At 41.6% G+C, this 19,745-nt stretch overlaps 1 protein-coding gene and 15 non-coding genes across 17 annotated transcripts in view; all 16 read right to left on the bottom strand.

Annotated features, from left to right (window-relative positions):
* The window catches only part of LOC116038314 (ras-specific guanine nucleotide-releasing factor RalGPS1), a 79,469-nt gene extending 76,149 nt beyond the window's left edge, over nt 1-3,320 (bottom strand). Inside the window, exon 1 of one of the 2 annotated variants that reach the window (XM_031282605.2) lies at nt 2,986-3,320. The gene's annotated coding sequence lies outside the window, so the exon portion shown is untranslated. The remainder of the gene's footprint in view (nt 1-2,985) is intronic. The other variant, XM_031282596.2, reaches the window with a different exon arrangement.
* A 3,116-nt stretch (nt 3,321-6,436) lies between these two features.
* Nucleotides 6,437-6,577, bottom strand: LOC116059079. Its single transcript, XR_004107208.1, has one exon. It is a non-coding gene; the product is annotated as a U4 spliceosomal RNA (small nuclear RNA).
* A 705-nt stretch (nt 6,578-7,282) lies between these two features.
* On the bottom strand, nt 7,283-7,423 carry LOC116059080. The gene has a single exon (XR_004107209.1). It is a non-coding gene; the product is annotated as a U4 spliceosomal RNA (small nuclear RNA).
* Nucleotides 7,424-8,128: 705 nt separating this feature from the next.
* LOC118493162 lies at nt 8,129-8,269 on the bottom strand. Its single transcript, XR_004895148.1, has one exon. It is a non-coding gene; the product is annotated as a U4 spliceosomal RNA (small nuclear RNA).
* A 1,405-nt stretch (nt 8,270-9,674) lies between these two features.
* LOC118493144 lies at nt 9,675-9,815 on the bottom strand. The gene has a single exon (XR_004895128.1). It is a non-coding gene; the product is annotated as a U4 spliceosomal RNA (small nuclear RNA).
* Nucleotides 9,816-10,598: 783 nt separating this feature from the next.
* LOC116059093 lies at nt 10,599-10,739 on the bottom strand. Its single transcript, XR_004895133.1, has one exon. It is a non-coding gene; the product is annotated as a U4 spliceosomal RNA (small nuclear RNA).
* A 705-nt stretch (nt 10,740-11,444) lies between these two features.
* Nucleotides 11,445-11,585, bottom strand: LOC116059076. The gene has a single exon (XR_004107206.1). It is a non-coding gene; the product is annotated as a U4 spliceosomal RNA (small nuclear RNA).
* Nucleotides 11,586-12,370: 785 nt separating this feature from the next.
* On the bottom strand, nt 12,371-12,511 carry LOC116059077. The gene has a single exon (XR_004107207.1). It is a non-coding gene; the product is annotated as a U4 spliceosomal RNA (small nuclear RNA).
* Nucleotides 12,512-13,216: 705 nt separating this feature from the next.
* On the bottom strand, nt 13,217-13,357 carry LOC116059072. The gene has a single exon (XR_004107202.2). It is a non-coding gene; the product is annotated as a U4 spliceosomal RNA (small nuclear RNA).
* Nucleotides 13,358-14,142: 785 nt separating this feature from the next.
* LOC118493145 lies at nt 14,143-14,283 on the bottom strand. The gene has a single exon (XR_004895129.1). It is a non-coding gene; the product is annotated as a U4 spliceosomal RNA (small nuclear RNA).
* A 704-nt stretch (nt 14,284-14,987) lies between these two features.
* Nucleotides 14,988-15,128, bottom strand: LOC118493149. Its single transcript, XR_004895134.1, has one exon. It is a non-coding gene; the product is annotated as a U4 spliceosomal RNA (small nuclear RNA).
* A 785-nt stretch (nt 15,129-15,913) lies between these two features.
* LOC118493150 lies at nt 15,914-16,054 on the bottom strand. Its single transcript, XR_004895136.1, has one exon. It is a non-coding gene; the product is annotated as a U4 spliceosomal RNA (small nuclear RNA).
* Nucleotides 16,055-16,759: 705 nt separating this feature from the next.
* Nucleotides 16,760-16,900, bottom strand: LOC118493151. The gene has a single exon (XR_004895137.1). It is a non-coding gene; the product is annotated as a U4 spliceosomal RNA (small nuclear RNA).
* A 705-nt stretch (nt 16,901-17,605) lies between these two features.
* On the bottom strand, nt 17,606-17,746 carry LOC116059081. The gene has a single exon (XR_004107210.1). It is a non-coding gene; the product is annotated as a U4 spliceosomal RNA (small nuclear RNA).
* A 705-nt stretch (nt 17,747-18,451) lies between these two features.
* On the bottom strand, nt 18,452-18,592 carry LOC116059082. The gene has a single exon (XR_004107211.1). It is a non-coding gene; the product is annotated as a U4 spliceosomal RNA (small nuclear RNA).
* A 785-nt stretch (nt 18,593-19,377) lies between these two features.
* On the bottom strand, nt 19,378-19,518 carry LOC118493152. The gene has a single exon (XR_004895138.1). It is a non-coding gene; the product is annotated as a U4 spliceosomal RNA (small nuclear RNA).
* Nucleotides 19,519-19,745: the final 227 nt, after the last annotated feature.

Here is a 19,745-nt window from a genome sequence, read left to right on the forward strand (position 1 = left end):
TATCCGTGTGAAATGATAGAATTTGCTTTTGAGCATGGTTTATTGCGCTCGTGAGATATGACATTAACATGACGCCATAAAGTGGACTATTGGCCTCGGCAGGGGGCGGCGCTCACAGAGTGCATCAAATCACAATTAGCTGGCGTGACATTCATGAGTTGCCATCAGCATGAGTTTAAAACAGCTCATACAGCAGTCTCAGGATTCTGTTCTGCAGAGGAATTGAATAAGGAAATAATAAATCTCTATTGTGATTGCAGATGAATCATAATGAAGAGATCTGTTAGTTGTCCTAAAGAGGCAAACACTATATCATCTATCATTTAGTCCAGGCCTATATAATCAGGTCAGTTATCAGCTGGTTCCTCTGTCACAACAGGCCTACAGCAGTTCATAGAGGATGTCTAATTCTTTTTGTTAGACTATGATTCTTATAGGAAGCATGATAACCAGTTTTTACCATACTGTGGTATTTTTTGCAGCTTTCTGAGTTGATAAAATGTCTACAGATTAGGGCCGAACAATTAATCACATTTGCAATAATATCGCGATATGTTAAAACGTGATTTCCTAATCGCAAAGGCGATTGACATTTGGTCACATGACTCACGAGAGCAAATCAGTCTGCACTCCGCAGAGAAAGCATCAACTAGCACGCTAACGCTACGCCGTACCTTGACCTGTTGTACAATGACCTCAGGCTCGACAGAAACTTTCCCAACTAGGAACAGTAGGTCACTTGTGTGGGACTATTTTGGTTTAAAAAAAGAAGATGATGTGCAGCTTCAGCTGTTTATGAAATGTCATAAAGTCGTAATGATACACGGCTCTGCAGAGCAGTCTGCTCTACTGATCTCAGGACAACAGTCAGCTTCTCTCTCTGTCTCTCTCACCCCCCCCCCCCTCTGAACCTGAACAACTGGAACATGAAAACCACACTCATGCGGTCCCGTGAAATATGACAGCTACAGTTTATCGGAAAATAGCGTTGGGCACACTGACGTTGATGAATTTCCTGTTTATCAGACCCCAGCTGAGACAAGAAGCTAACATTAGCGAACGCTGTGGTGCCTCTGACGCCCCGCTGGCCGCTGTAGGACACGCTGTACTAACGTTACTGTTTAAAACGCCTTCCAGGTTAGTGGGGGGTGTTGCTAAACTGTGTGTAAAATGAGCGGTGACGTTAAATCATCTGTTTCAGGTAACGGCACTCTAGGGTACCATCTATTTGCTGGATTGTTCCGAGGTAACCGTCGGTAGCTAACGTTAGCAGATAAGCCCGTTGACAGCAACGGTAGTGGTCATATTTATACACAATGACACATAAAGCAAACTTGCTAAAAAAGGAACTACACACTGTTTTCAGGTAACGTTACTGTTGACGTTCAAACAGGCCTGTGTGTGTGTTTTGAGAAATATCTTTATACTGGAAGGCTATATTTATTTTACTTTTATTTGTTATTTATATATTTTTGTATTGCCATTACGTGTTTTCCCTGTTTTCATACATACAGAAGTTTAGTTTGCTAAATATATCACATTTCTTTAGATATTGGATATGAAAAGAAGGAAATGGTTCTCATTGCACTTTAGATGTGTGTGAATTTTCCACACCAGGAGTAATTTATATAGCTCTATTTTATAGTGATCGACTATCTATTCAAAAAAATGTTCTATGTTCTATTAAAGAAAAGATAGAAAATAAATATTTGTGTGTGCTGTAAAGTGGTTAGAAAATATGAAATTGGTATCGGCTAAAATTGGTATCGGCTGGTCAAACTCAATGAAAAATTGGAAATCGGAATCGGCCTAGAAAGTTGTAATCGGTGCATTTTAAACGGAACGAGGAAATTACTCAAGCAGTAAGGGAGTTTATCGCCAAAGACACGATGCCCCTTAGTACGGTCACCAAGCCTGGGTTCACGGCTACACACTAGAGGTCTGATCGGGCCGCATTTTTCTGTCCAAGCCCGGCCCGCGTCCTACCGAGCAGTAACCCGGCTCGAGCCCGACAGGCATTAAGATATTTGTGTCCGAGCCCGACCCGAACCTTTCCTGCTTGCTTCGCTTCCGACCGTGATCAGAAAACCAGGGAGACTCGTTACCTCCAGGGCCGACGGTATATAACGTTGGGGTTAAAATCCCGTTTCTGGAGAGCAGATGAATGAACTTGGCTTTCAGTCTGGAGTTTATCTCAGACACCGCACACACTGTGTACTAAACTTAAACTTATTCCACCAACTCTGCTCCGGTCGCATCTACACGTCTGCTTCCTCTTCCTCTATCTCTCTTCTGCTCACTTCCCACTGCCCACAAATTCATGCATCACCTGATTTCATCATCACATCCAGGCCTGGCCTCCAGGAAAGAACAGTTTGTTTAATCTAATCTTGTGTTGTTCATACTATACAATGATTTATTGCTTGTCTTTGTTGAATAATACAAAAGACAAAGAGCTTAAAAAATAATTGCATATTAAATCGCAACCGCAATATTGGTGAAAAAAATCGCAATTATTATTTTCCAAAATAGTTAAGCCCAACTACAGATGATTTCAGGATAATTTATAATATTAGAACCCTGTAGGTTATGGCAACATGTGACAGAAGGGAGGGAGGGGGGGGGGGACCTTTTTACTAGGTCCCAATAAATGCTGTAGCCGGCCCTGCGCCATACACAAACATGCTCCGACAGCCGAGATCCCCGTCCAGTGTCGCAGACAGACACACATCTGTGCACCTGAACAACACATATGACCACAGCAGCCATGGCCGTGAATCAGAGCGTATCTGTCAGCATCCAGTGTCCTGTCACGAAAGCAGACGACACGCTATGACACGGCGTCTACAGCCCGGCCCCGAGCACACAGAGCCCGGCCTTCTGCTGCTGCTGCTGCTGCTGCTGCGGCTGCTGGCTCTGTGTCCGCGCAGCACAGCCTCATCCCCCCGCACACATTACAGCAAGCTAACGCTCTGCGGTGCCTACCTCTCTGCCAGATACCGTCCCTGCCGCTGCCGCTGCCGCTGCTGCTGCTGCTGCTTTATTCAAACAAGCGACAGTCTGCGTCCACATTAACACGAGCCGAGTCGAGTTGATTAAACCACAGCAGTGTCCGGGGGGGGTACTCCTCCTTTGAGTCGAACATGAAGCCAAGGTCGCAACGTTTGGTCCGCAGGGTCCACAAACCGTGCGGGATACATTAGACGGAATCATACAAACATGGCTGTGACGAACCAAATTATCTCTAGTCGCAACATAAAAGTGAAAATGAATAAATCCCGACAGCAGGAAGTGACAGGTAGGCGCACTTATGTTGACAGCCAGGTGTATTGCCCAATCATCGCTGGGCTCCACAGACAGCTCCCGCCTCGAAAATCAGCCGGCCAATCAGAGCGCAGCATCCTTCAGACGCAGGTGCATCTGTGACGCCTTCATTAGCTTCCTGTAGGCTCGTACATCACAGCTCCTCCGTGGTCCGTTCCTAAAATGTCCTCCAGCAAGAAGGTTTGACTGGGTGATCCTTTAGATCTATGGATATATGTATTCATAATTCAAATTGAAAGTCCAAAGAGAAAACGAAAAGAGATTAAATTAAAAAGATATTATTTTACTACGTTACTGGGAATAATCATGCCATAATTGAATTTAAAAAAGAAAAAGGAAACTGAAAAAGCAAAGATAAAATGTAAAATGATAATTTGAAAATGTAAAGTGACAATATAAAAAGTCAAATTTAAAATCAAGCAAAGCTTAAATATAAATGCTCAAACTGAAATCTTAAATTTAAAGATGACACTGTCAATCGCAATGATAGGCTAATAAGAAAAGAGAAAACTAAGATGCAGATCCAGAGAGACAAGCAAAGTATCTCCAGAAAGAAGGGGGAAATGTCAGGGTCTCTCTGCCATTTCCCCCTTCTTTCTGGAGATACTTTGCTCCAGAAAGGGGAAAAGAAAAAGAGTTGCTGACCTCAGTCAGCGTGAGCAGCGAGCACAGAGGAAAAAGTGGAGAAAGAAAAAGAGGGAAGCAAACTCATGGAAAAGGCCAGGGCAGCTGTAGCATCTTCACCTACAACACCTCTTGTATTGCAACCAGTGGCAAAGTCCTGAAGGTCAGAAGTGTAAAAATGACATAGTTACCAGGTATCACTGTTGAATACTCACTTCTCATTGACTGAGCAGAATACAACAGTGATACTGAAAATGGAAATAATAAAATAATAAAAACCAAAGAGAATCTAAAACCTACCTCACAAAAAGCAAAATGGAGTAAATTATATTTAAACATGAGAAATATTAGTGATCACATAGAAAAGCCTTCACAAAAAATGAAATTTGTTTGTAGCAATAAGTGGTTGTTTATAGCTCTGAAATCTTACTTTGGATGTGATCAACAGGTGAATTCTTTTCATGTGATTGGCTTCTTGACCATAAACCACGCCTTTTCCACGAGGTCACAGCTGAGCAGGTATATACCATAAACCGTATGAAACATGGTCCATAGTTTTTCCAGAGTTATTGTGTGGCGAATGAAGCCCACAGTCTATGATGGCCACAGTCTCCGTGACACACCCACCTGTCACTCACAGCGGACCAGCCCTCAATTACACAGAAATTGAATCCTTAAAATAATTGAAAACGGGTTAGTTCACCCACTATGTCATTGTCATGAACAGGAAATTTGGCTATAGAGACCCACCCGGTTTTTGTACTAAGCTGTTAACATGGTTACTTCTGCTGTAAATTTGGGCATTTCAGCATAGATGTCAATGGTGACTGCCTCACTTTTGGAGCCAGCCTCGAGTGGCCATTCGAGGAAATGCAGTTTAGCGACTTACACAATGGCTGGAAGTACCATATTATTTGGATAATGTAATTTGTTAAAGTACGGTACAACTTGGACAGCATTGGATAATTACGTTTCATCAAGGTATTTAAAAGTCAAAAGAACTTACTACCTGTAGCTGACTATATTTCAAGTCATTAACTTTACTATTTGTACAGAAGGTATAGTCTCCCATGAGACTAACAAAAATTGCCAGAGCTGACTATATTTCAACTCATTAATTTTACTGTTTGTACAGAAGGTATAGTCTCAGAGTGTACAGTCATATTGATGATGCATGTGATTGGCTTCTTGACCATAAACCACGCCTTTTCCACGAGGTCACGGCTGAGCAGGTATATACCATAAACCGTATGAAACATGGTCCATAGTTTTACCAGAGTTATTGTGTGGCGAATGAAGCCCACACCGTGCGTTCATGGACATCGGAAAAACGTTTTTCCGAGTGAAAACGTCATCATTCACGTCCCTTCCTGTCGGAATCAGAGGTGGGAAACTCGGGCCAGATTTTGCTAACCGAGTTTCCCAGTTGGTGACGCGTTGTTGACAACTGACGTTTGATGTAGGCGATTTTGGTTCACTGAACATATTTCAATGACAATAAACTGTTTATTGTGGACAAATGCCTCTGCTGAGAAACATGCACAGACATAACATGTTTCAAATTATTCATAAATAGGCCTATGTATAAAAAAACAACAACACATTATCCGTGTCCTTTCCTGTTCTTTGTCCTGCAGATAACACAAACACCTGACGATGTGCTGCTTGTATGCTCGCATAAGAAAACAGCAGCAAATTATTGTAGCCTCCATGTTTTCACCAGGTTTTCACACACCTGATGCTCAAGGCTACGCCCAACATTTGGTGGCAGTCATGCAAAAAGTTGTTATGCCAAACGCCAATATAACAGAAGAAGAAGAACACGCATACCAACCATCCTAACCATGTGAACACTGGTAGTCGGAAAAACAACGTAATCACGGGGGCGGTCCCTGTTATTCCGAGGTGGCATGAACGCGCCAAAAGTCTACGATGGCCACAGTCTCCGTGACACACCCACCTGTCACTCGTAGCGGACCAGCCCTCAATTACACAGAAATTGAATCCTTAAAATAATTGAAAACGGGTTAGTTCACCCACTATGTCATTGTCATAAACAGGAAATTTGGCTATAGAGATCCACCCGGTTTTTGTACTAAGCTGTTAACATGGTTACTTCTGCAGTAAATTTGGGCATTTCAGCATAGATGTCAATGGTGACTGCCTCACTTTTGGAGCCAGCCTCGAGTGGCCATTCGAGGAAATGCAGTTTAGCCACCTACACAATGGCTGGAAGTACCATATTATTTGGATAATGTAATTTGTGAAAGTACTGTACAACTTGGACAGCATTGGATAATTACGTTTCATCAAGGTATTTAAAAGTCACAAGAAGATACTACCTGTAGCTGACCTGTAGCTAACTATATTTCAAGTCATTAGTTTTACTATTTGTACAAAAGGTATAGTCTCCCATGAGACTAACAAAAATTGCCAGAGCTGACTATATTTCAACTCATTAATTTTACTATTTGTACAGAAGGTATAGTCTCCCATGAGACTAACAAAAATTGCCAGAGCTGACTATATTTCAAGTCATCTCGGCGGGGTATTGGGTTAAGTTTTCAACCAGCAATAATCACGTCTCAGTACAACTTCATAGACTATGAAATTGCCGCTGCGAAAGAACGCATTAATCTCATACAACATTAAACTGGACCTCGTTTAGCACTCACAACACACATGGTGCATTTTTCCAACCTCACGGGGTGTACAGTCATATTGATGATGCATGTGATTGGCTTCTTGACCATAAACCACGCCTTTTCCACGAGGTCACAGCTGAGCAGGTATATACCATAAACCGTATGAAACATGGTCCATAGTTTTTCCAGAGTTATTGTGTGGCGAATGAAGCCCACAGTCTATGATGGCCACAGTCTCCGTGACACACCCACCTGTCACTCACAGCGGACCAGCCCTCAATTACACAGAAATTGAATCCTTAAAATAATTGAAAACGGGTTAGTTCACCCACTATGTCATTGTCATGAACAGGAAATTTGGCTATAGAGACCCACCCGGTTTTTGTACTAAGCTGTTAACATGGTTACTTCTGCTGTAAATTTGGGCATTTCAGCATAGATGTCAATGGTGACTGCCTCACTTTTGGAGCCAGCCTCGAGTGGCCATTCGAGGAAATGCAGTTTAGCGACTTACACAATGGCTGGAAGTACCATATTATTTGGATAATGTAATATGTTAAAGTACGGTACAACTTGGACAGCATTGGATAATTACGTTTCATCAAGATATTTAAAAGTCAAAAGAGCTTACTACCTGTAGCTGACTATATTTCAAGTCATTAACTTTACTATTTGTACAGAAGGTATAGTCTCCCATGAGACTAACAAAAATTGCCAGAGCTGACTATATTTCAAGTCATCTCGGCGGGGTATTGGGTTAAGTTTTCAACCAGCAATAATCACGTCTCAGTACAACTTCATAGACTATGAAATTGCCGCTGCGAAAGAACGCATTAATCTCATACAACATTAAACTGGACCTCGTTTAGCACTCACAACACACATGGTGCATTTTTCCAACCTCACGGGGTGTACAGTCATATTGATGATGCATGTGATTGGCTTCTTGACCATAAACCACGCCTTTTCCACGAGGTCACGGCTGAGCAGGTATATACCATAAACCGTATGAAACATGGTCCATAGTTTTTCCAGAGTTATTGTGTGGCGAATGAAGCCCACAGTCTATGATGGCCACAGTCTCCGTGACACACCCACCTGTCACTCACAGCGGACCAGCCCTCAATTACACAGAAATTGAATCCTTAAAATAATTGAAAACGGGTTAGTTCACCCACTATGTCATTGTCATGAACAGGAAATTCGGCTATAGAGACCCACCCGGTTTTTGTACTAAGCTGTTAACATGGTTACTTCTGCTGTAAATTTGGGCATTTCAGCATAGATGTCAATGGTGACTGCCTCACTTTTGGAGCCAGCCTCGAGTGGCCATTCGAGGAAATGCAGTTTAGCGACTTACACAATGGCTGGAAGTACCATATTATTTGGATAATGTAATATGTTAAAGTACGGTACAACTTGGACAGCATTGGATAATTACGTTTCATCAAGATATTTAAAAGTCAAAAGAGCTTACTACCTGTAGCTGACTATATTTCAAGTCATTAACTTTACTATTTGTACAGAAGGTATAGTCTCCCATGAGACTAACAAGAATTGCCAGAGCTGACTATATTTCAAGTCATCTCGGCGGGGTATTGGGTTAAGTTTTCAACCAGCAATAATCACGTCTCAGTACAACTTCATAGACTATGAAATTGCCGCTGCGAAAGAATGCATTAATCTCATACAACATTAAACTGGACCTCGTTTAGCACTCACAACACACATGGTGCATTTTTCCAACCTCACGGGGTGTACAGTCATATTGATGATGCATGTGATTGGCTTCTTGACCATAAACCACGCCTTTTCCACGAGGTCACGGCTGAGCAGGTATATACCATAAACCGTATGAAACATGGTCCATAGTTTTACCAGAGTTATTGTGTGGCGAATGAAGCCCACACCGTGCGTTCATGGACATCGGAAAAACGTTTTTCCGAGTGAAAACGTCATCATTCACGTCCCTTCCTGTCGGAATCAGAGGTGGGAAACTCGGGCCAGATTTTGCTAACCGAGTTTCCCAGTTGGTGACGCGTTGTTGACAACTGACGTTTGATGTAGGCGATTTTGGTTCACTGAACATATTTCAATGACAATAAACTGTTTATTGTGGACAAATGCCTCTGCTGAGAAACATGCACAGACATAACATGTTTCAAATTATTCATAAATAGGCCTATGTATAAAAAAACAACAACACATTATCCGTGTCCTTTCCTGTTCTTTGTCCTGCAGATAACACAAACACCTGACGATGTGCTGCTTGTATGCTCGCATAAGAAAACAGCAGCAAATTATTGTAGCCTCCATGTTTTCACCAGGTTTTCACACACCTGATGCTCAAGGCTACGCCCAACATTTGGTGGCAGTCATGCAAAAAGTTGTTATGCCAAACGCCAATATAACAGAAGAAGAAGAACACGCATACCAACCATCCTAACCATGTGAACACTGGTAGTCGGAAAAACAACGTAATAACGGGGGCGGTCCCTGTTATTCCGAGGTGGCATGAACGCGCCAAAAGTCTACGATGGCCACAGTCTCCGTGACACACCCACCTGTCACTCGTAGCGGACCAGCCCTCAATTACACAGAAATTGAATCCTTAAAATAATTGAAAACGGGTTAGTTCACCCACTATGTCATTGTCATAAACAGGAAATTTGGCTATAGAGATCCACCCGGTTTTTGTACTAAGCTGTTAACATGGTTACTTCTGCAGTAAATTTGGGCATTTCAGCATAGATGTCAATGGTGACTGCCTCACTTTTGGAGCCAGCATCGAGTGGCCATTCGAGGAAATGCAGTTTAGCCACCTACACAATGGCTGGAAGTACCATATTATTTGGATAATGTAATTTGTTAAAGTACGGTACAACTTGGACAGCATTGGATAATTACGTTTCATCAAGATATTTAAAAGTCAAAAGAGCTTACTACCTGTAGCTGACTATATTTCAAGTCATTAACTTTACTATTTGTACAGAAGGTATAGTCTCCCATGAGACTAACAAAAATTGCCAGAGCTGACTATATTTCAGCTCATTAATTTTACTATTTGTACAGAAGGTATAGTCTCCCATGAGACTAACAAAAATTGCCAGAGCTGACTATATTTCAAGTCATCTCGGCGGGGTATTGGGTTAAGTTTTCAACCAGCAATAATCACGTCTCAGTACAACTTCATAGACTATGAAATTGCCGCTGCGAAAGAATGCATTAATCTCATACAACATTAAACTGGACCTCGTTTAGCACTCACAACACACATGGTGCATTTTTCCAACCTCACGGGGTGTACAGTCATATTGATGATGCATGTGATTGGCTTCTTGACCATAAACCACGCCTTTTCCACGAGGTCACGGCTGAGCAGGTATATACCATAAACCGTATGAAACATGGTCCATAGTTTTTCCAGAGTTATTGTGTGGCGAATGAAGCCCACAGTCTATGATGGCCACAGTCTCCGTGACACACCCACCTGTCACTCACAGCGGACCAGCCCTCAATTACACAGAAATTGAATCCTTAAAATAATTGAAAACGGGTTAGTTCACCCACTATGTCATTGTCATGAACAGGAAATTTGGCTATAGAGACCCACCCGGTTTTTGTACTAAGCTGTTAACATGGTTACTTCTGCTGTAAATTTGGGCATTTCAGCATAGATGTCAATGGTGACTGCCTCACTTTTGGAGCCAGCCTCGAGTGGCCATTCGAGGAAATGCAGTTTAGCGACTTACACAATGGCTGGAAGTACCATATTATTTGGATAATGTAATATGTTAAAGTACGGTACAACTTGGACAGCATTGGATAATTACGTTTCATCAAGATATTTAAAAGTCAAAAGAGCTTACTACCTGTAGCTGACTATTTCAAGTCATTAATTTTACTATTTGTACAGAAGGTATAGTCTCCCATGAGACTAACAAAAATTGCCAGAGCTGACTATATTTCAACTCATTAATTTTACTATTTGTACAGAAGGTATAGTCTCCCATGAGACTAACAAAAATTGCCAGAGCTGACTATATTTCAAGTCATCTCGGCGGGGTATTGGGTTAAGTTTTCAACCAGCAATAATCACGTCTCAGTACAACTTCATAGACTATGAAATTGCCGCTGCGAAAGAACGCATTAATCTCATACAACATTAAACTGGACCTCGTTTAGCACTCACAACACACATGGTGCATTTTTCCAACCTCACGGGGTGTACAGTCATATTGATGATGCATGTGATTGGCTTCTTGACCATAAACCACGCCTTTTCCACGAGGTCACGGCTGAGCAGGTATATACCATAAACCGTATGAAACATGGTCCATAGTTTTTCCAGAGTTATTGTGTGGCGAATGAAGCCCACAGTCTATGATGGCCACAGTCTCCGTGACACACCCACCTGTCACTCACAGCGGACCAGCCCTCAATTACACAGAAATTGAATCCTTAAAATAATTGAAAACGGGTTAGTTCACCCACTATGTCATTGTCATGAACAGGAAATTTGGCTATAGAGACCCACCCGGTTTTTGTACTAAGCTGTTAACATGGTTACTTCTGCTGTAAATTTGGGCATTTCAGCATAGATGTCAATGGTGACTGCCTCACTTTTGGAGCCAGCCTCGAGTGGCCATTCGAGGAAATGCAGTTTAGCGACTTACACAATGGCTGGAAGTACCATATTATTTGGATAATGTAATATGTTAAAGTACGGTACAACTTGGACAGCATTGGATAATTACGTTTCATCAAGATATTTAAAAGTCAAAAGAGCTTACTACCTGTAGCTGACTATATTTCAAGTCATTAACTTTACTATTTGTACAGAAGGTATAGTCTCCCATGAGACTAACAAAAATTGCCAGAGCTGACTATATTTCAAGTCATCTCGGCGGGGTATTGGGTTAAGTTTTCAACCAGCAATAATCACGTCTCAGTACAACTTCATAGACTATGAAATTGCCGCTGCGAAAGAACGCATTAATCTCATACAACATTAAACTGGACCTCGTTTAGCACTCACAACACACATGGTGCATTTTTCCAACCTCACGGGGTGTACAGTCATATTGATGATGCATGTGATTGGCTTCTTGACCATAAACCACGCCTTTTCCACGAGGTCACGGCTGAGCAGGTATATACCATAAACCGTATGAAACATGGTCCATAGTTTTTCCAGAGTTATTGTGTGGCGAATGAAGCCCACAGTCTATGATGGCCACAGTCTCCGTGACACACCCACCTGTCACTCACAGCGGACCAGCCCTCAATTACACAGAAATTGAATCCTTAAAATAATTGAAAACGGGTTAGTTCACCCACTATGTCATTGTCATGAACAGGAAATTTGGCTATAGAGACCCACCCGGTTTTTGTACTAAGCTGTTAACATGGTTACTTCTGCTGTAAATTTGGGCATTTCAGCATAGATGTCAATGGTGACTGCCTCACTTTTGGAGCCAGCCTCGAGTGGCCATTCGAGGAAATGCAGTTTAGCGACTTACACAATGGCTGGAAGTACCATATTATTTGGATAATGTAATTTGTTAAAGTACGGTACAACTTGGACAGCATTGGATAATTACGTTTCATCAAGGTATTTAAAAGTCAAAAGAACTTTCTACCTGTAGCTGACTATATGTCAAGTCATTAACTTTACTATTTGTACAGAAGGTATAGTCTCCCATGAGACTAACAAAAATTGCCAGAGCTGACTATATTTCAACTCATTAATTTTACTATTTGTACAGAAGGTATAGTCTCCCATGAGACTAACAAAAATTGCCAGAGCTGACTATATTTCAAGTCATCTCGGCGGGGTATTGGGTTAAGTTTTCAACCAGCAATAATCACGTCTCAGTACAACTTCATAGACTATGAAATTGCCGCTGCGAAAGAACGCATTAATCTCATACAACATTAAACTGGACCTCGTTTAGCACTCACAACACACATGGTGCATTTTTCCAACCTCACGGGGTGTACAGTCATATTGATGATGCATGTGATTGGCTTCTTGACCATAAACCACGCCTTTTCCACGAGGTCACGGCTGAGCAGGTATATACCATAAACCGTATGAAACATGGTCCATAGTTTTTCCAGAGTTATTGTGTGGCGAATGAAGCCCACAGTCTATGATGGCCACAGTCTCCGTGACACACCCACCTGTCACTCACAGCGGACCAGCCCTCAATTACACAGAAATTGAATCCTTAAAATAATTGAAAACGGGTTAGTTCACCCACTATGTCATTGTCATGAACAGGAAATTTGGCTATAGAGACCCACCCGGTTTTTGTACTAAGCTGTTAACATGGTTACTTCTGCTGTAAATTTGGGCATTTCAGCATAGATGTCAATGGTGACTGCCTCACTTTTGGAGCCAGCCTCGAGTGGCCATTCGAGGAAATGCAGTTTAGCGACTTACACAATGGCTGGAAGTACCATATTATTTGGATAATGTAATATGTTAAAGTACGGTACAACTTGGACAGCATTGGATAATTACGTTTCATCAAGATATTTAAAAGTCAAAAGAGCTTACTACCTGTAGCTGACTATATTTCAAGTCATTAACTTTACTATTTGTACAGAAGGTATAGTCTCCCATGAGACTAACAAAAATTGCCAGAGCTGACTATATTTCAAGTCATCTCGGCGGGGTATTGGGTTAAGTTTTCAACCAGCAATAATCACGTCTCAGTACAACTTCATAGACTATGAAATTGCCGCTGCGAAAGAACGCATTAATCTCATACAACATTAAACTGGACCTCGTTTAGCACTCACAACACACATGGTGCATTTTTCCAACCTCACGGGGTGTACAGTCATATTGATGATGCATGTGATTGGCTTCTTGACCATAAACCACGCCTTTTCCACGAGGTCACGGCTGAGCAGGTATATACCATAAACCGTATGAAACATGGTCCATAGTTTTTCCAGAGTTATTGTGTGGCGAATGAAGCCCACAGTCTATGATGGCCACAGTCTCCGTGACACACCCACCTGTCACTCACAGCGGACCAGCCCTCAATTACACAGAAATTGAATCCTTAAAATAATTGAAAACGGGTTAGTTCACCCACTATGTCATTGTCATGAACAGGAAATTTGGCTATAGAGACCCACCCGGTTTTTGTACTAAGCTGTTAACATGGTTACTTCTGCTGTAAATTTGGGCATTTCAGCATAGATGTCAATGGTGACTGCCTCACTTTTGGAGCCAGCCTCGAGTGGCCATTCGAGGAAATGCAGTTTAGCGACTTACACAATGGCTGGAAGTACCATATTATTTGGATAATGTAATTTGTTAAAGTACGGTACAACTTGGACAGCATTGGATAATTACGTTTCATCAAGGTATTTAAAAGTCAAAAGAACTTTCTACCTGTAGCTGACTATATGTCAAGTCATTAACTTTACTATTTGTACAGAAGGTATAGTCTCCCATGAGACTAACAAAAATTGCCAGAGCTGACTATATTTCAACTCATTAATTTTACTATTTGTACAGAAGGTATAGTCTCCCATGAGACTAACAAAAATTGCCAGAGCTGACTATATTTCAAGTCATCTCGGCGGGGTATTGGGTTAAGTTTTCAACCAGCAATAATCACGTCTCAGTACAACTTCATAGACTATGAAATTGCCGCTGCGAAAGAATGCATTAATCTCATACAACATTAAACTGGACCTCGTTTAGCACTCACAACACACATGGTGCATTTTTCCAACCTCACGGGGTGTACAGTCATATTGATGATGCATGTGATTGGCTTCTTGACCATAAACCACGCCTTTTCCACGAGGTCACGGCTGAGCAGGTATATACCATAAACCGTATGAAACATGGTCCATAGTTTTTCCAGAGTTATTGTGTGGCGAATGAAGCCCACAGTCTATGATGGCCACAGTCTCCGTGACACACCCACCTGTCACTCACAGCGGACCAGCCCTCAATTACACAGAAATTGAATCCTTAAAATAATTGAAAACGGGTTAGTTCACCCACTATGTCATTGTCATGAACAGGAAATTTGGCTATAGAGACCCACCCGGTTTTTGTACTAAGCTGTTAACATGGTTACTTCTGCTGTAAATTTGGGCATTTCAGCATAGATGTCAATGGTGACTGCCTCACTTTTGGAGCCAGCCTCGAGTGGCCATTCGAGGAAATGCAGTTTAGCGACTTACACAATGGCTGGAAGTACCATATTATTTGGATAATGTAATTGTTAAAGTACGGTACAACTTGGACAGCATTGGATAATTACGTTTCATCAAGATATTTAAAAGTCAAAAGAGCTTACTACCTGTAGCTGACTATATTTCAAGTCATTAACTTTACTATTTGTACAGAAGGTATAGTCTCCCATGAGACTAACAAAAATTGCCAGAGCTGACTATATTTCAAGTCATCTCGGCGGGGTATTGGGTTAAGTTTTCAACCAGCAATAATCACGTCTCAGTACAACTTCATAGACTATGAAATTGCCGCTGCGAAAGAACGCATTAATCTCATACAACATTAAACTGGACCTCGTTTAGCACTCACAACACACATGGTGCATTTTTCCAACCTCACGGGGTGTACAGTCATATTGATGATGCATGTGATTGGCTTCTTGACCATAAACCACGCCTTTTCCACGAGGTCACGGCTGAGCAGGTATATACCATAAACCGTATGAAACATGGTCCATAGTTTTTCCAGAGTTATTGTGTGGCGAATGAAGCCCACAGTCTATGATGGCCACAGTCTCCGTGACACACCCACCTGTCACTCACAGCGGACCAGCCCTCAATTACACAGAAATTGAATCCTTAAAATAATTGAAAACGGGTTAGTTCACCCACTATGTCATTGTCATGAACAGGAAATTTGGCTATAGAGACCCACCCGGTTTTTGTACTAAGCTGTTAACATGGTTACTTCTGCTGTAAATTTGGGCATTTCAGCATAGATGTCAATGGTGACTGCCTCACTTTTGGAGCCAGCCTCGAGTGGCCATTCGAGGAAATGCAGTTTAGCGACTTACACAATGGCTGGAAGTACCATATTATTTGGATAATGTAATTTGTTAAAGTACGGTACAACTTGGACAGCATTGGATAATTACGTTTCATCAAGGTATTTAAAAGTCAAAAGAACTTACTACCTGTAGCTGACTATATGTCAAGTCATTAACTTTACTATTTGTACAGAAGGTATAGTCTCCCATGAGACTAACAAAAATTGCCAGAGCTGACTATATTTCAACTCATTAATTTTACTATTTGTACAGAAGGTATAGTCTCCCATGAGACTAACAAAAATTGCCAGAGCTGACTATATTTCAAGTCATCTCGGCGGGGTATTGGGTTAAGTTTTCAACCAGCAATAATCACGTCTCAGTACAACTTCATAGACTATGAAATTGCCGCTGCGAAAGAACGCATTAATCTCATACAACATTAAACTGGACCTCGTTTAGCACTCACAACACACATGGTGCATTTTTCCAACCTCACGGGGTGTACAGTCATATTGATGATGCATGTGATTGGCTTCTTGACCATAAACCACGCCTTTTCCACGAGGTCACGGCTGAGCAGGTATATACCATAAACCGTATGAAACATGGTCCATAGTTTTTCCAGAGTTATTGTGTGGCGAATGAAGCCCACAGTCTATGATGGCCACAGTCTCCGTGACACACCCACCTGTCACTCACAGCGGACCAGCCCTCAATTACACAGAAATTGAATCCTTAAAATAATTGAAAACGGGTTAGTTCACCCACTATGTCATTGTCATGAACAGGAAATTTGGCTATAGAGACCCACCCGGTTTTTGTACTAAGCTGTTAACATGGTTACTTCTGCTGTAAATTTGGGCATTTCAGCATAGATGTCAATGGTGACTGCCTCACTTTTGGAGCCAGCCTCGAGTGGCCATTCGAGGAAATGCAGTTTAGCGACTTACACAATGGCTGGAAGTACCATATTATTTGGATAATGTAATATGTTAAAGTACGGTACAACTTGGACAGCATTGGATAATTACGTTTCATCAAGATATTTAAAAGTCAAAAGAGCTTACTACCTGTAGCCGACTATATTTCAAGTCATTAACTTTACTATTTGTACAGAAGGTATAGTCTCCCATGAGACTAACAAAAATTGCCAGAGCTGACTATATTTCAAGTCATCTCGGCGGGGTATTGGGTTAAGTTTTCAACCAGCAATAATCACGTCTCAGTACAACTTCATAGACTATGAAATTGCCGCTGCGAAAGAACGCATTAATCTCATACAACATTAAACTGGACCTCGTTTAGCACTCACAACACACATGGTGCATTTTTCCAACCTCACGGGGTGTACAGTCATATTGATGATGCATGTGATTGGCTTCTTGACCATAAACCACGCCTTTTCCACGAGGTCACGGCTGAGCAGGTATATACCATAAACCGTATGAAACATGGTCCATAGTTTTTCCAGAGTTATTGTGTGGCGAATGAAGCCCACAGTCTATGATGGCCACAGTCTCCGTGACACACCCACCTGTCACTCACAGCGGACCAGCCCTCAATTACACAGAAATTGAATCCTTAAAATAATTGAAAACGGGTTAGTTCACCCACTATGTCATTGTCATGAACAGGAAATTTGGCTATAGAGACCCACCCGGTTTTTGTACTAAGCTGTTAACATGGTTACTTCTGCTGTAAATTTGGGCATTTCAGCATAGATGTCAATGGTGACTGCCTCACTTTTGGAGCCAGCCTCGAGTGGCCATTCGAGGAAATGCAGTTTAGCGACTTACACAATGGCTGGAAGTACCATATTATTTGGATAATGTAATATGTTAAAGTACGGTACAACTTGGACAGCATTGGATAATTACGTTTCATCAAGATATTTAAAAGTCAAAAGAGCTTACTACCTGTAGCTGACTATATTTCAAGTCATTAACTTTACTATTTGTACAGAAGGTATAGTCTCCCATGAGACTAACAAAAATTGCCAGAGCTGACTATATTTCAAGTCATCTCGGCGGGGTATTGGGTTAAGTTTTCAACCAGCAATAATCACGTCTCAGTACAACTTCATAGACTATGAAATTGCCGCTGCGAAAGAACGCATTAATCTCATACAACATTAAACTGGACCTCGTTTAGCACTCACAACACACATGGTGCATTTTTCCAACCTCACGGGGTGTACAGTCATATTGATGATGCATGTGATTGGCTTCTTGACCATAAACCACGCCTTTTCCACGAGGTCACGGCTGAGCAGGTATATACCATAAACCGTATGAAACATGGTCCATAGTTTTTCCAGAGTTATTGTGTGGCGAATGAAGCCCACAGTCTATGATGGCCACAGTCTCCGTGACACACCCACCTGTCACTCACAGCGGACCAGCCCTCAATTACACAGAAATTGAATCCTTAAAATAATTGAAAACGGGTTAGTTCACCCACTATGTCATTGTCATGAACAGGAAATTTGGCTATAGAGACCCACCCGGTTTTTGTACTAAGCTGTTAACATGGTTACTTCTGCTGTAAATTTGGGCATTTCAGCATAGATGTCAATGGTGACTGCCTCACTTTTGGAGCCAGCCTCGAGTGGCCATTCGAGGAAATGCAGTTTAGCGACTTACACAATGGCTGGAAGTACCATATTATTTGGATAATGTAATATGTTAAAGTACGGTACAACTTGGACAGCATTGGATAATTACGTTTCATCAAGATATTTAAAAGTCAAAAGAGCTTACTACCTGTAGCTGACTATATTTCAAGTCATTAACTTTACTATTTGTACAGAAGGTATAGTCTCCCATGAGACTAACAAAAATTGCCAGAGCTGACTATATTTCAAGTCATCTCGGCGGGGTATTGGGTTAAGTTTTCAACCAGCAATAATCACGTCTCAGTACAACTTCATAGACTATGAAATTGCCGCTGCGAAAGAACGCATTAATCTCATACAACATTAAACTGGACCTCGTTTAGCACTCACAACACACATGGTGCATTTTTCCAACCTCACGGGGTGTACAGTCATATTGATGATGCATGTGATTGGCTTCTTGACCATAAACCACGCCTTTTCCACGAGGTCACGGCTGAGCAGGTATATACCATAAACCGTATGAAACATGGTCCATAGTTTTTCCAGAGTTATTGTGTGGCGAATGAAGCCCACAGTCTATGATGGCCACAGTCTCCGTGACACACCCACCTGTCACTCACAGCGGACCAGCCCTCAATTACACAGAAATTGAATCCTTAAAATAATTGAAAACGGGTTAGTTCACCCACTATGTCATTGTCATGAACAGGAAATTTGGCTATAGAGACCCACCCGGTTTTTGTACTAAGCTGTTAACATGGTTACTTCTGCTGTAAATTTGGGCATTTCAGCATAGATGTCAATGGTGACTGCCTCACTTTTGGAGCCAGCCTCGAGTGGCCATTCGAGGAAATGCAGTTTAGCGACTTACACAATGGCTGGAAGTACCATATTATTTGGATAATGTAATTTGTTAAAGTACGGTACAACTTGGACAGCATTGGATAATTACGTTTCATCAAGGTATTTAAAAGTCAAAAGAACTTACTACCTGTAGCTGACTATATGTCAAGTCATTAACTTTACTATTTGTACAGAAGGTATAGTCTCCCATGAGACTAACAAAAATTGCCAGAGCTGACTATATTTCAGCTCATTAATTTTACTATTTGTACAGAAGGTATAGTCTCCCATGAGACTAACAAAAATTGCCAGAGCTGACTATATTTCAAGTCATCTCGGCGGGGTATTGGGTTAAGTTTTCAACCAGCAATAATCACGTCTCAGTACAACTTCATAGACTATGAAATTGCCGCTGCGAAAGAACGCATTAATCTCATACAACATTAAACTGGACCTCGTTTAGCACTCACAACACACATGGTGCATTTTTCCAACCTCACGGGGTGTACAGTCATATTGATGATGCATGTGATTGGCTTCTTGACCATAAACCACGCCTTTTCCACGAGGTCACGGCTGAGCAGGTATATACCATAAACCGTATGAAACATGGTCCATAGTTTTTCCAGAGTTATTGTGTGGCGAATGAAG

Source organism: Sander lucioperca, chromosome 14, assembly GCF_008315115.2.
Source record: "Sander lucioperca isolate FBNREF2018 chromosome 14, SLUC_FBN_1.2, whole genome shotgun sequence".
Taxonomy (NCBI): domain Eukaryota; kingdom Metazoa; phylum Chordata; class Actinopteri; order Perciformes; family Percidae; genus Sander; species Sander lucioperca.